Source organism: Triticum urartu, chromosome 3A (genome assembly GCF_056163025.1).
Source record: "Triticum urartu cultivar PI428250 chromosome 3A, HENAU_Tu73, whole genome shotgun sequence".
Classification (NCBI taxonomy): Eukaryota; Viridiplantae; Streptophyta; class Magnoliopsida; order Poales; family Poaceae; genus Triticum; species Triticum urartu.
The window spans coordinates 604,181,503-604,190,982 of NC_141875.1; the positions used below are offsets into that span (position 1 = coordinate 604,181,503).

A 9,480-nucleotide genomic window follows, 5' to 3' on the forward strand; every position below is an offset into this window, starting at 1 on the left:
GCCTTATGCCCAAATAAATATTTTAATTTTCAACCTATATTGGGATTCTGATTTATTCCCTAAACCTTGTAGGGTTGATTCTGTTTCTCCCAAATTTCAAACAAAGGTTTCAATCTGGCCATAGGGTCCTTGACTCTCTAGGTGAATTCAAATAGTGCAAACACGTCAACCATCAAGAAAATTCCTAGACAATATTTAGCTAGAGGCTAGCAAGCATAGGTTTTCTCAGAAAAAATTAATTCCCTCACAAATCTCCTAGCCTAATGCAATGATGTTGCATTGACCACACATGTGGGCAATATAGCGCGATCTGACATAGAGCGTCCGTGTTGTATCCTTTTTGGTGAGACATATTGATAGCCATATGTTACAAAATGAAGGGAGGAGATGATATAGGGGCGTGGGTGGACTAGGGTCCACAATTTCACTATTTTAGGGAACCATGACCCTTTTCCCCATTAAAACTAGGCTTGCCGTGAGCTGCATTTACACCACACGCACTCTCTCTCCTTTTTCCCACACCAGATCTCCTCGCCCTCGAGTTTTTAGCCGGTTTGGCTCGCCGCCGCATCGCCTTCGCCGGAATTCGTCCGCTCTCGCACTCATACGAGGTAGGAATCATGGATCCACCCACTCTTTTCCTCGTCGTCCTAATCTTAGATGTGTTTGATGTGTGTTGTATTAATGACAGATTTTTGCGAAATCTGCGAAGCCGATCTGGGATATAAGTGGTTTTAAGGGAGAATACAAGTTCAATTTATGTCAGGTGGTGAGGCGCACTTTAATTTTTGATATTATGATTCATCGATTTCATCTGTATGCTCGCGCCTCGACAAGGATTTCGAGGGCTAAGGTTTGGTCGGGGAGGGGTGGGGTGGGGGATGCAGGATCTAACCCCGCATGAGGAAATTGTTGTCGATTGGGAAGCAGACTGGCTCAGCCTTCATGTTCTAGTTTTGTAAACATGTGTTTGTGAATTAGTAGGGTTAGGGGAACAAGAGACACAAGATGATGCATGTTTGTGTGGTGGTTCGGGGAAGTGCTTGGGTGGGTGGACATGCATCTTGGTATCCTCTAGCCATGATTTCCATCTGGACCCCCCTCCCACCCTTGGTGGTCCAGCATACTTTAATTTTTTTTTTATTATGATTCATTGATTTCATATGTGTGCTCGCCACGACAAGGATTTTGGGGGCTAAGGTTTGGTCGGGGAGGGGTGGGGTGGGAGGATGCAGGATCTGACCCCGCATGATGAAACTGTTGTCGATTTGGGAAGCAAAGTGGCCCAGTCTTCAGGTTCTAGTCTGGTAAAGGTGTGTTTGTGAATTAGTGGAGTTAGTGGAACATGAGACACGAGATGATGCATGTTTGTGCGGTGGTTGGTGGAAGTGCTAGGGCGGGCAGAAATGCATCTTGGTATCATCTAGCCATTATTTCTATCTGAACCCCCCTTGCTGACCCCCTACGGTTTTTCTAATCCTCCAATTTTTTGTTGATTTTCCACTCCTTGAAGGGACAATATGACATTTTTCTGGAACACGCAAGAGTTAGTATGACATTTTTGTAGAACACACAAGAGTCAGTATGAGATATCTCGCAAAAAAGTGTATGAGATCAGTATATGCCACAATTGTTTTAACTATATTGGTGTAGTTGTGGTCCTTAGAGGCCAACTAGTGCACGACAAATTCTGGGCCTAGATTCCCTCTAGATAATCCAGGGCTCCAAGCCAAAAAATAAAAGGTAGACATGCATTTCTCACTTTCTCCAAAAAATGCATGTCTCACTCTTTTTGCATGTAGAATGACTTTACCTTTTGTCACCTATCTATTTTTTCCATTTTGGATGACACCACATTTGTCACCTCTATGAATTGAAGAGCACCGTGCTGTAAGACTCCTTGTACTAATCCATCCCCCGAATTAGAAACGGCGATCTTGGCAGTAGTAGGCAGTGGCAAACGGCCACACGCGGTTTACTCATATACTTGTCTCCCACGCTAACGTGCATAATGCTCAGTTGTTGGTACTGAGGCGTCTCAGTGGCAACCATCGTCGGCTAGCTATTGAATGGAACCAGCACATCCCCCGAGTTTGTCTCATATACCAGGCTTAACGCGTGGCCACGTTTGGCGCTTTGGCAGTACCTTATCTACCCAGTACGAGATGAACTATCTACTAATGTATCTATCTATCTATCTATAGCCCACCTTTTTCATCAATGACATGAATTTAATAGCTATCTAATGCTTTAATTGATGCTTATCTCTTGCATGCTACATGCTATAAATAGGGGGAGCGGCAAAAGACTGGACCACACACCACAACCCACAAGCAAGAGTAGGTAGAGCGAGACCACAGTGGCGAGGAGAGATAGGATGGCGTCAGAGATGAGCAAGGACGTGAATTTCTCTGAGGAAGAAGTCACCTCGCACCCGCGCGTTCCAGAAGGTGAGGAGCAGACGGTTGCACCAGCACGGCAGTCTTCCATCTTTGCGCCAACGTTGGACGAGCTACAATACTCTATGTGCGAGGCAAGGCGCAACTTTGGGTCCATGAACATGGACGAGTTCATGAGCAACATATGGAATGCCAAGGAGTTCCAAGCAGCGACCGGTGGTGTCTTGGTGGGTATGGAGGTGGCTCCGGTGGTGGGTGTTGATGGAGGCCGAGGTGGTGAAGATGCAGGAGGAATCAACCTAGCCCGGCAGGAGTCGTTCTCCTTGCCTCCCCCGCTATGCCGAAAGATGGTGGAGGAGGTGTGGGCTGAGATCAACAGGGAGACCCGCCCGGTGCATTCCCAGCCTCGGTCCGCGCGGCCCTCGCCATTGATTCCTGTCGAACCACCGGCGGGGAATGGTGGTGGGGTTGCGGCGAACGAACAGTGGGGGGCGCTTGGAGAGATGACGCTAGAACAGTTTCTTGTCAAGGTTGGTGTGGTCCGGGGATCTGGCACCGGCGGCTAGGCGCCTGTGCCGGTCGGCATGGTCCATGGACAGATGAACCCTACCCCGGCCAACGACATGTTCCAGGTGATGGGTGATGGCATGGTGTTCATCCCCAACGGGTACGCAGGGATGGTCGTGGTGCCGCCACCACCACCTCCTCAAGGTGGGGTGGGTATCGTGAGCCCAGGGTCGCCGTACGGGAGGAGCACCATGACGGAGGTTGACATGATGAACTGTATGGGCGACAGAGCGATGATGGAGAACAGCGGCGCGTGGAAGCGCGGCACTCCGGAGGATCAGTCCTGTGAGAGGAGCATCGAGCGCCGCCACCACCGCATGATCAAGAACCGTGAGTCAGCCACACAATCGCGTGGCTGGAAGCAGGTACTTACTTGGCTGCCAAAATTGTTGGATTTATGCAATGTCATTTCTGCAATGGTGGTAACTGGTAACAAGGTTGGCGACACTTACACTCTCTATCTTTCTTAATCGGGCAGGCTTATACCAAGGAGCTTGAAGCCGAACTAAACCACCTCAAGGAGGAGAACTCTCATCTGAAAGCTGAGGAGGTACGAAGTTGCTCACCAATGAAAACCATGAGAAAATTCAGCTTTCTTAGTCTTTTCAGTTCTTACCGTTACTAAACAGTTTCACTGTTTTGTTGCAGAAGACGATTTTGCTGACCAAGAAACAAATGGTATGTACATTTTCCCACCATCATGTGGCAATCCTCCTACACTCGCCATCACTTGCCAATTGCATGTGACAATCTAAATGCTAGGTCTTCAAACAGTCAATGTGTGTGTGCTGATGAAAACACCTTGTGGATGTGATCTTTTATTTCTTACAGCTAGTGGAGAAGGTGATGGAGCAGTCCAAGGAAAATGTGGACACCAAGAAGGGTGGCGCCCTGTCGCGGCGCTGCGGTAGCTGCATCTGGTGATAGGTGACCCACCATTCAGCTTCCATAGTCCTGCTGGCAGGAGGATGAGAATGAATAATGGTTACCTTTCCTTTCTAGAGCGGGGTGGTATCGTAATTTACTAGTAGTACCTAAAACCCATAAGAACCCAAATGTCTGTGTTTTTCTGGTCAAGCAAGTGAACTTATGTTGTTGTTACTGTTTATAGGTATATAGGTTTGTCAGAAACTTCAGGCCAATGGAACAAAGGAAAGTTAGCAATATGTTTATGTGTACTAGAACTTTAATATGATGTGATGCAATGTGTGTGGTCCATTTCTGATGGGGTCATCGCCTTTGTTCTTTTCTGAAGATTTGGAGATGACACACGAGTTGAGTTTAGTCACGTAGGCACACTTTTTCGCATCGGTGAAATTTGAGCCATTCAAATAGTTTTTAAATCCAGTGAATTTGAGCTATTCAAATAAGTGGTCACATGGGATCCCATGAGACTTGACGATGGTCCCCGTTCGCAATGCTTGGGTAGTCGATTCCCTTTCCCCTCCATCGTGGCTCACTGTTTGAGGGTCCGGATAGCCTTCAGTTGCGCTTCCCGGTTGGCCAACCATGATGTCGATCATCAACCTTCATACTCTTACGGCTATGCATCGGAGGCCAATGGTGATCCTCTTTTTCTCAGAAAAATCCTCCTACACTTACCAACATTTGCGAATTGCTTGCAAGAACCTAATTGCCAAATCTGAAAACAGTTAATGTGTGTGTTGATGGTAATACCCTATGGCCGAGATATTTTTACAGATGGTGAAGAAGATGGAACAGTCAAAGGAGAACATCAATGCCAAGAAGGGTGATGCCCTGCTGCGGTAGTTGCATCTGGTGAACGGTGACCCACCATTCAACTTCCATAGCCTTGAATCTGGTTGTCTTGTGTGCTTGATGCAACTACAACAACAATGGTGGTGATGATAGCAGTTACATTTTCTTTGCAAAGAGGGATGATATATTAATTTACTAGTGGTACCTAAAATCCATAAAGACCCAAATATCAGCGTTTATCTAGTCAAGCAAGTGAACTTGTGTTGTCGTTACTGTTTGTAGGTGATGATTGGTTTGTGAGAAAAACTTCAAACAAATGGAAAAAAATTAGCAATATGTTGATGTGTACTCCGAAAGTCCCCTTATACTTCTGAGATTAATTGAGCTTAGGATGAACGGTAAATTAAACAAAATTAAAATACGTCAATAAACTCTGAATTTTTTTGGGTGTAAACTTTGACAAATGTTCTCAGTGCTTGTAAATTTCATCCCGAAATAACATTTAGTTTTTTTGGCATGACTTTCGCGAATGTTATTTCGGAATGAAATTTGCAAGCATGAAAACATTTGTCAAAGTTTGAACCTGGAATAATTCATATTTTTTTCTTTTTTGATTTACTGTTCATTAGAGAGCATATGAGGTCGGGACTAGATACTATGTGTCTTGTTTACTCACGCTTTAATATGATGTGATGCTATGTGTGTGGTCCATTTCCGGTTTATGTTGGAGTCTTTGCCTTTGTTATCTTCTGAAGAAGTGGAGATGACACACGAGATGAGTTTAGTCACATAGTGCATCGGAGGCTAGGAGTGATCCTCCTTTTCTAAGAAAATACCCTCATGCAATTACCGTCATTTGCCAATTGCTTGTAACAACCCAATAGCCAAGTCTTAAAATAGTAAACGGGTGTGTTTTTATGGTAACACCATGTGGTCGTGATTTTCTTACACCCGGCGTTGAAGATGATGGAACAGTCCAAGGAGAATGTCAACACCAAGAAGGGTGGTGCCCTATTGCGGCATTGCGACAGCTATTTCTAGAGAATGGTGACACGCCATTTTGCTTCCATTGTTGTGTTGGTAGGAGGATGAGGAGGAACTGCATTCTGGCCATTTTGTGTGTTTGATGCAACTACAACGAAAATTTAGTAGTTACCTTTTCTTTTTCAAGGGGGGTGGTATAGCAATTTATTAGTAATACCTAAAACCCAGAACAACCCAAATGTCAGTGTTTATCTAGTCAAGCAAGTGAACTTGCATTGTTATTACTATTTATAGCTAATGTTGGGTTTGTTAGAAACTTCAGACAGATGGAACAAAAGAAAATTAGCAATATGTTGATGTGCGCTCGTGCTTTAATATGATGTGATGCTATGTGTGTGGTGCATTTCGGATGTGTGTGTAGGAGTCTTCTCATTTGCTTGCTTCTGAAGAAGTGGGGCTGACACACATTACTCACGTAGGCACACTTCACTGCGTCGGTGAAATTTAGGCATTTAAGTAATGTTTACATCTAGTGAAATTTGTGCTATTCAAATCAATGGTTACATGGGATCCCGTGAGACTTGACGGTAGTCACCCATTGCAATGCTTGGGTAGTCAATATCCTATCCCCGCCATCATGGCTCGCTTCTTGAGGGTCTGACTAGCCTTTAGTTGTTCTCCTTGGTTGGCCAACTGTGACGGCGATCATCAACCCTCATACTCTTGAGCTATGTGCATTGGAGTCCAAGGGTGATCCTCCTTTTCTAGGAAAAAACCCTCCTACACTTACCACCATTTGCCAATTGCTGGCAACAACCTAATTGGCAAGTCTTAAAAAAGTTAATGTGTGCGTGCAGATGGTAACACATGTGGTCATGATTTCTTTCACATCTGTTAGAGAAGATGATTGAATAGTCTATGATGAATGTCAACACCAATAAGGGTAGTGCCCTGTCGCGGCGCTGCAACAACTACATCTGGTGAATGGTGACCTGCCATTCAGCTTCCATAGTTGTGCTGGTAGGAGGATGAGGAAGAATTGCATTCTGGCTATTTTATGTGTTTGGTGCAACTACAATGACATTTGTGGTGTTGATAGTAGAGTTACCTATTTTTCGGAGTGGGGTGGTATAGTTGACAGTGTCCTGGACTAGGGGGTACTCACCACGTCGTCTCCCGACCAGTGGGTCAGGCCGAGGACCCCCATGGCGGTTCACTATTGGGCCAGTTCAGGCAACCCATGCCGCATACAAGGGAGATTCCACAAGGACTTGGCGACCAGGACAAGGACTCTCCTAAACCCTAGGCCTCCGGTGTGTTATATAAACTGAGGCTAGGCTAGTCAATAGATAATCCCATATTCATTAGATCAATCGCGTGGTAGATACATGTACTCTGTACTACACCCTATATGAATACAATCAAAATCAGGACGTGCGGTATTATCTCTTAGAGAGAGCCTGAACCTGGGTAAAATCATGTGTCCATGTTACCATCATTCCAAGACGCCTAGCTTAGGACCCCTACTACGAGATATGCCAGATTTGACACCGACATTGGTGCTTTCATTGAGAGCCTGTTGGGTGATAGCCATGGACCGATGGGATGATCAGGTGATATATTTTCAGTCAGATCTGTTCTACGTAAATTATCTTTTCTATAGATTATTATTGTCGCCTCGTACTATTTGTTCGCAGTGCTAGATCAAAATCAAAAAAACTTCTAGCGGTCATGCCTGATGATCCGCGGTACAACAGATCCGAGCTGTTATGGAGCTACTAGTAGCAGACCTAACTGATGACGACGAACTACACCTGCATGGCCATGGTGGGTTAGAAGAAGCACGCAACATCCTAGTTTTGGAGGATTTGCTACGTAAAGGTGGGTTGACCAACATGGATTCTGACCGGCGGAGGCGTACAGGGAAGATTCCATCTTTCCTTCCTCTACTTTATTATTTACCATATTAAATTATATGCTTGGAGGGAGGCTAAACTTTTGGGTAGTTGTCTCTACGTGTACATTTTGCGTGTGCTAGTCCGGTTTGACTTGATGCGTGCTTACGTGATGCTGTCGACTCCAAATTCGCTATACTTGTTAGCAGATGAATCATCAGGTGCCATGGTTCCAGTTAATTACTCTGTACGGATTATTTGTCCAGAGTATATCCTTTTTGCTGGTGTGCTTTCTTTTCTATATGTAGACTACTGTGGCCGACATATCTCAACGATCCGGCATCCTGGCATTAATAGTGGCCGTGCCATGCCGTCGACTCCTCAAGCTGATGTCGTCGTCCTAGCCGAAGGGTTCCAGATGAGGTGCACATGCAGGCAGCCAACTAGATTTGCTATACATGGGCCAAACCCAAGGAAAAAGAAAATGTAGTTCGACCGGCGATGCTCAGCCCGACGACACCGTGGAGCTAGCGCACTGGTACTAGTACTATTCCTAGATGCAAATCCATGAGCGCCCACATGTGTCTCTTTGTATTGCTACAACAAATAAACCATGAGCTATTAATCCTAGTAATTTTTGCTTGCTTGGGTTTATTTTTCCTGAGAAATTATTACTCTGGTTTGTTCCATCCTCTGTACATAGGACTATCAAATGGTTGCCGCATTAACGATGGTTGCGTGATGGTTCGGTCAGTTTCCCGTCCGCAGTTCGGCGAACGCCTCATCGGGGACTCGGATCGCCCTGCGAATTCAGGCTTTGTCACACCGATGCCCCGCATCCATATTGGCTTCGACGCCAGGCCAGATCTCTTTAAAAAATATTTTGCGTAAATTAATTATGCGAGGATTTTATATATATATATTTATATTATTATTTTTTGGACTGCTCTATTTTATATGTGTAGGTAATCGACTTCGACTGCGTCACGCGGTCTCTTCGGCAAGCCGACGTCGTCGTCCCAATCGGCATAAATCGGCCCGCGTGATCACCTTGTGGGTAGAATTGCCATACCGACATGTTCTGTTGCCTCGGGGACTTCGGCATCGCTGAAAGAGCTCTACCTCATCGGGTGTTCGGCACACGGGCCATATTTCTTTTATTACTCACTTTGCATAAATTATTAATTATGCAACAAATTTTTTTAATTTATTATTATTACTATTATCTCCGGCGTGCACTATTTTCTGTGCACAAGTAAATGATCCGGGTCGGGCAGTGTTGTCACCTCAGCGTACCAACGTACCACGTCACCTCGGCTGGACCGGGGGCTTCGTCATCACTTCATTAACCCACACCGGGGACTTCGGCGTCACATTGCCAGCCTGCATTGGTCGTGCTATATCGCCACTTTGGAGTGCCGAGCTCTTCACTCCGTCACCTCGGGACCAGCTTGGGGGTTGGGACCTCATCCCGCCGTAAGCTCGGACCGCGTCATCTACACCGAGCACATTAACCAGCTAAGTCGCTTTCATGCTCAATTTTTTTAATGTTTAATTTTTGTTCGGTTTGACCAAGCATTATATTTGTGTTAAACAAAAAACTTAGTTTGTTAAAAATGTTATTTCTTAAAAACATTTCTCTACCCAAGTTAACTGGGGGCTCTTAAATTTAGATGAGTCGTTTTATGATAAATTATTTCTTCTTAGTCGTTGCAAGTCTTTTTCTATCACTCCTTTTTTGATGCGAGTGTGTGGTCAATAGCCAGTGAGCCTAGTTTCTCTCTCAAAGACGCTTTTAGTTCGTTAAAATGGCCTAATGAGAAGTACTCCGCCTTCGGGATAGGAGGTTGCATCCGTAGGCTGGCCCGATTGAAGTCTTGAGATCGGATGTGTCATATTAATGCACGACAGAAGCA

At 45.2% G+C, this 9,480-nt stretch overlaps 1 pseudogene across 1 annotated transcript; it reads left to right on the forward strand.

Annotated features, from left to right (window-relative positions):
- The first annotated feature begins 456 nt into the window (after window positions 1-456).
- Window positions 457-4,175, forward strand: LOC125527365 (bZIP transcription factor ABI5 homolog; annotated as a pseudogene). The gene is made up of 5 exons (XR_015598658.1): window positions 457-611; window positions 2,293-3,331; window positions 3,445-3,516; window positions 3,615-3,644; window positions 3,798-4,175. The product of XR_015598658.1 is annotated as a bZIP transcription factor ABI5 homolog (transcript).
- The last annotated feature ends 5,305 nt before the right edge of the window (window positions 4,176-9,480 follow it).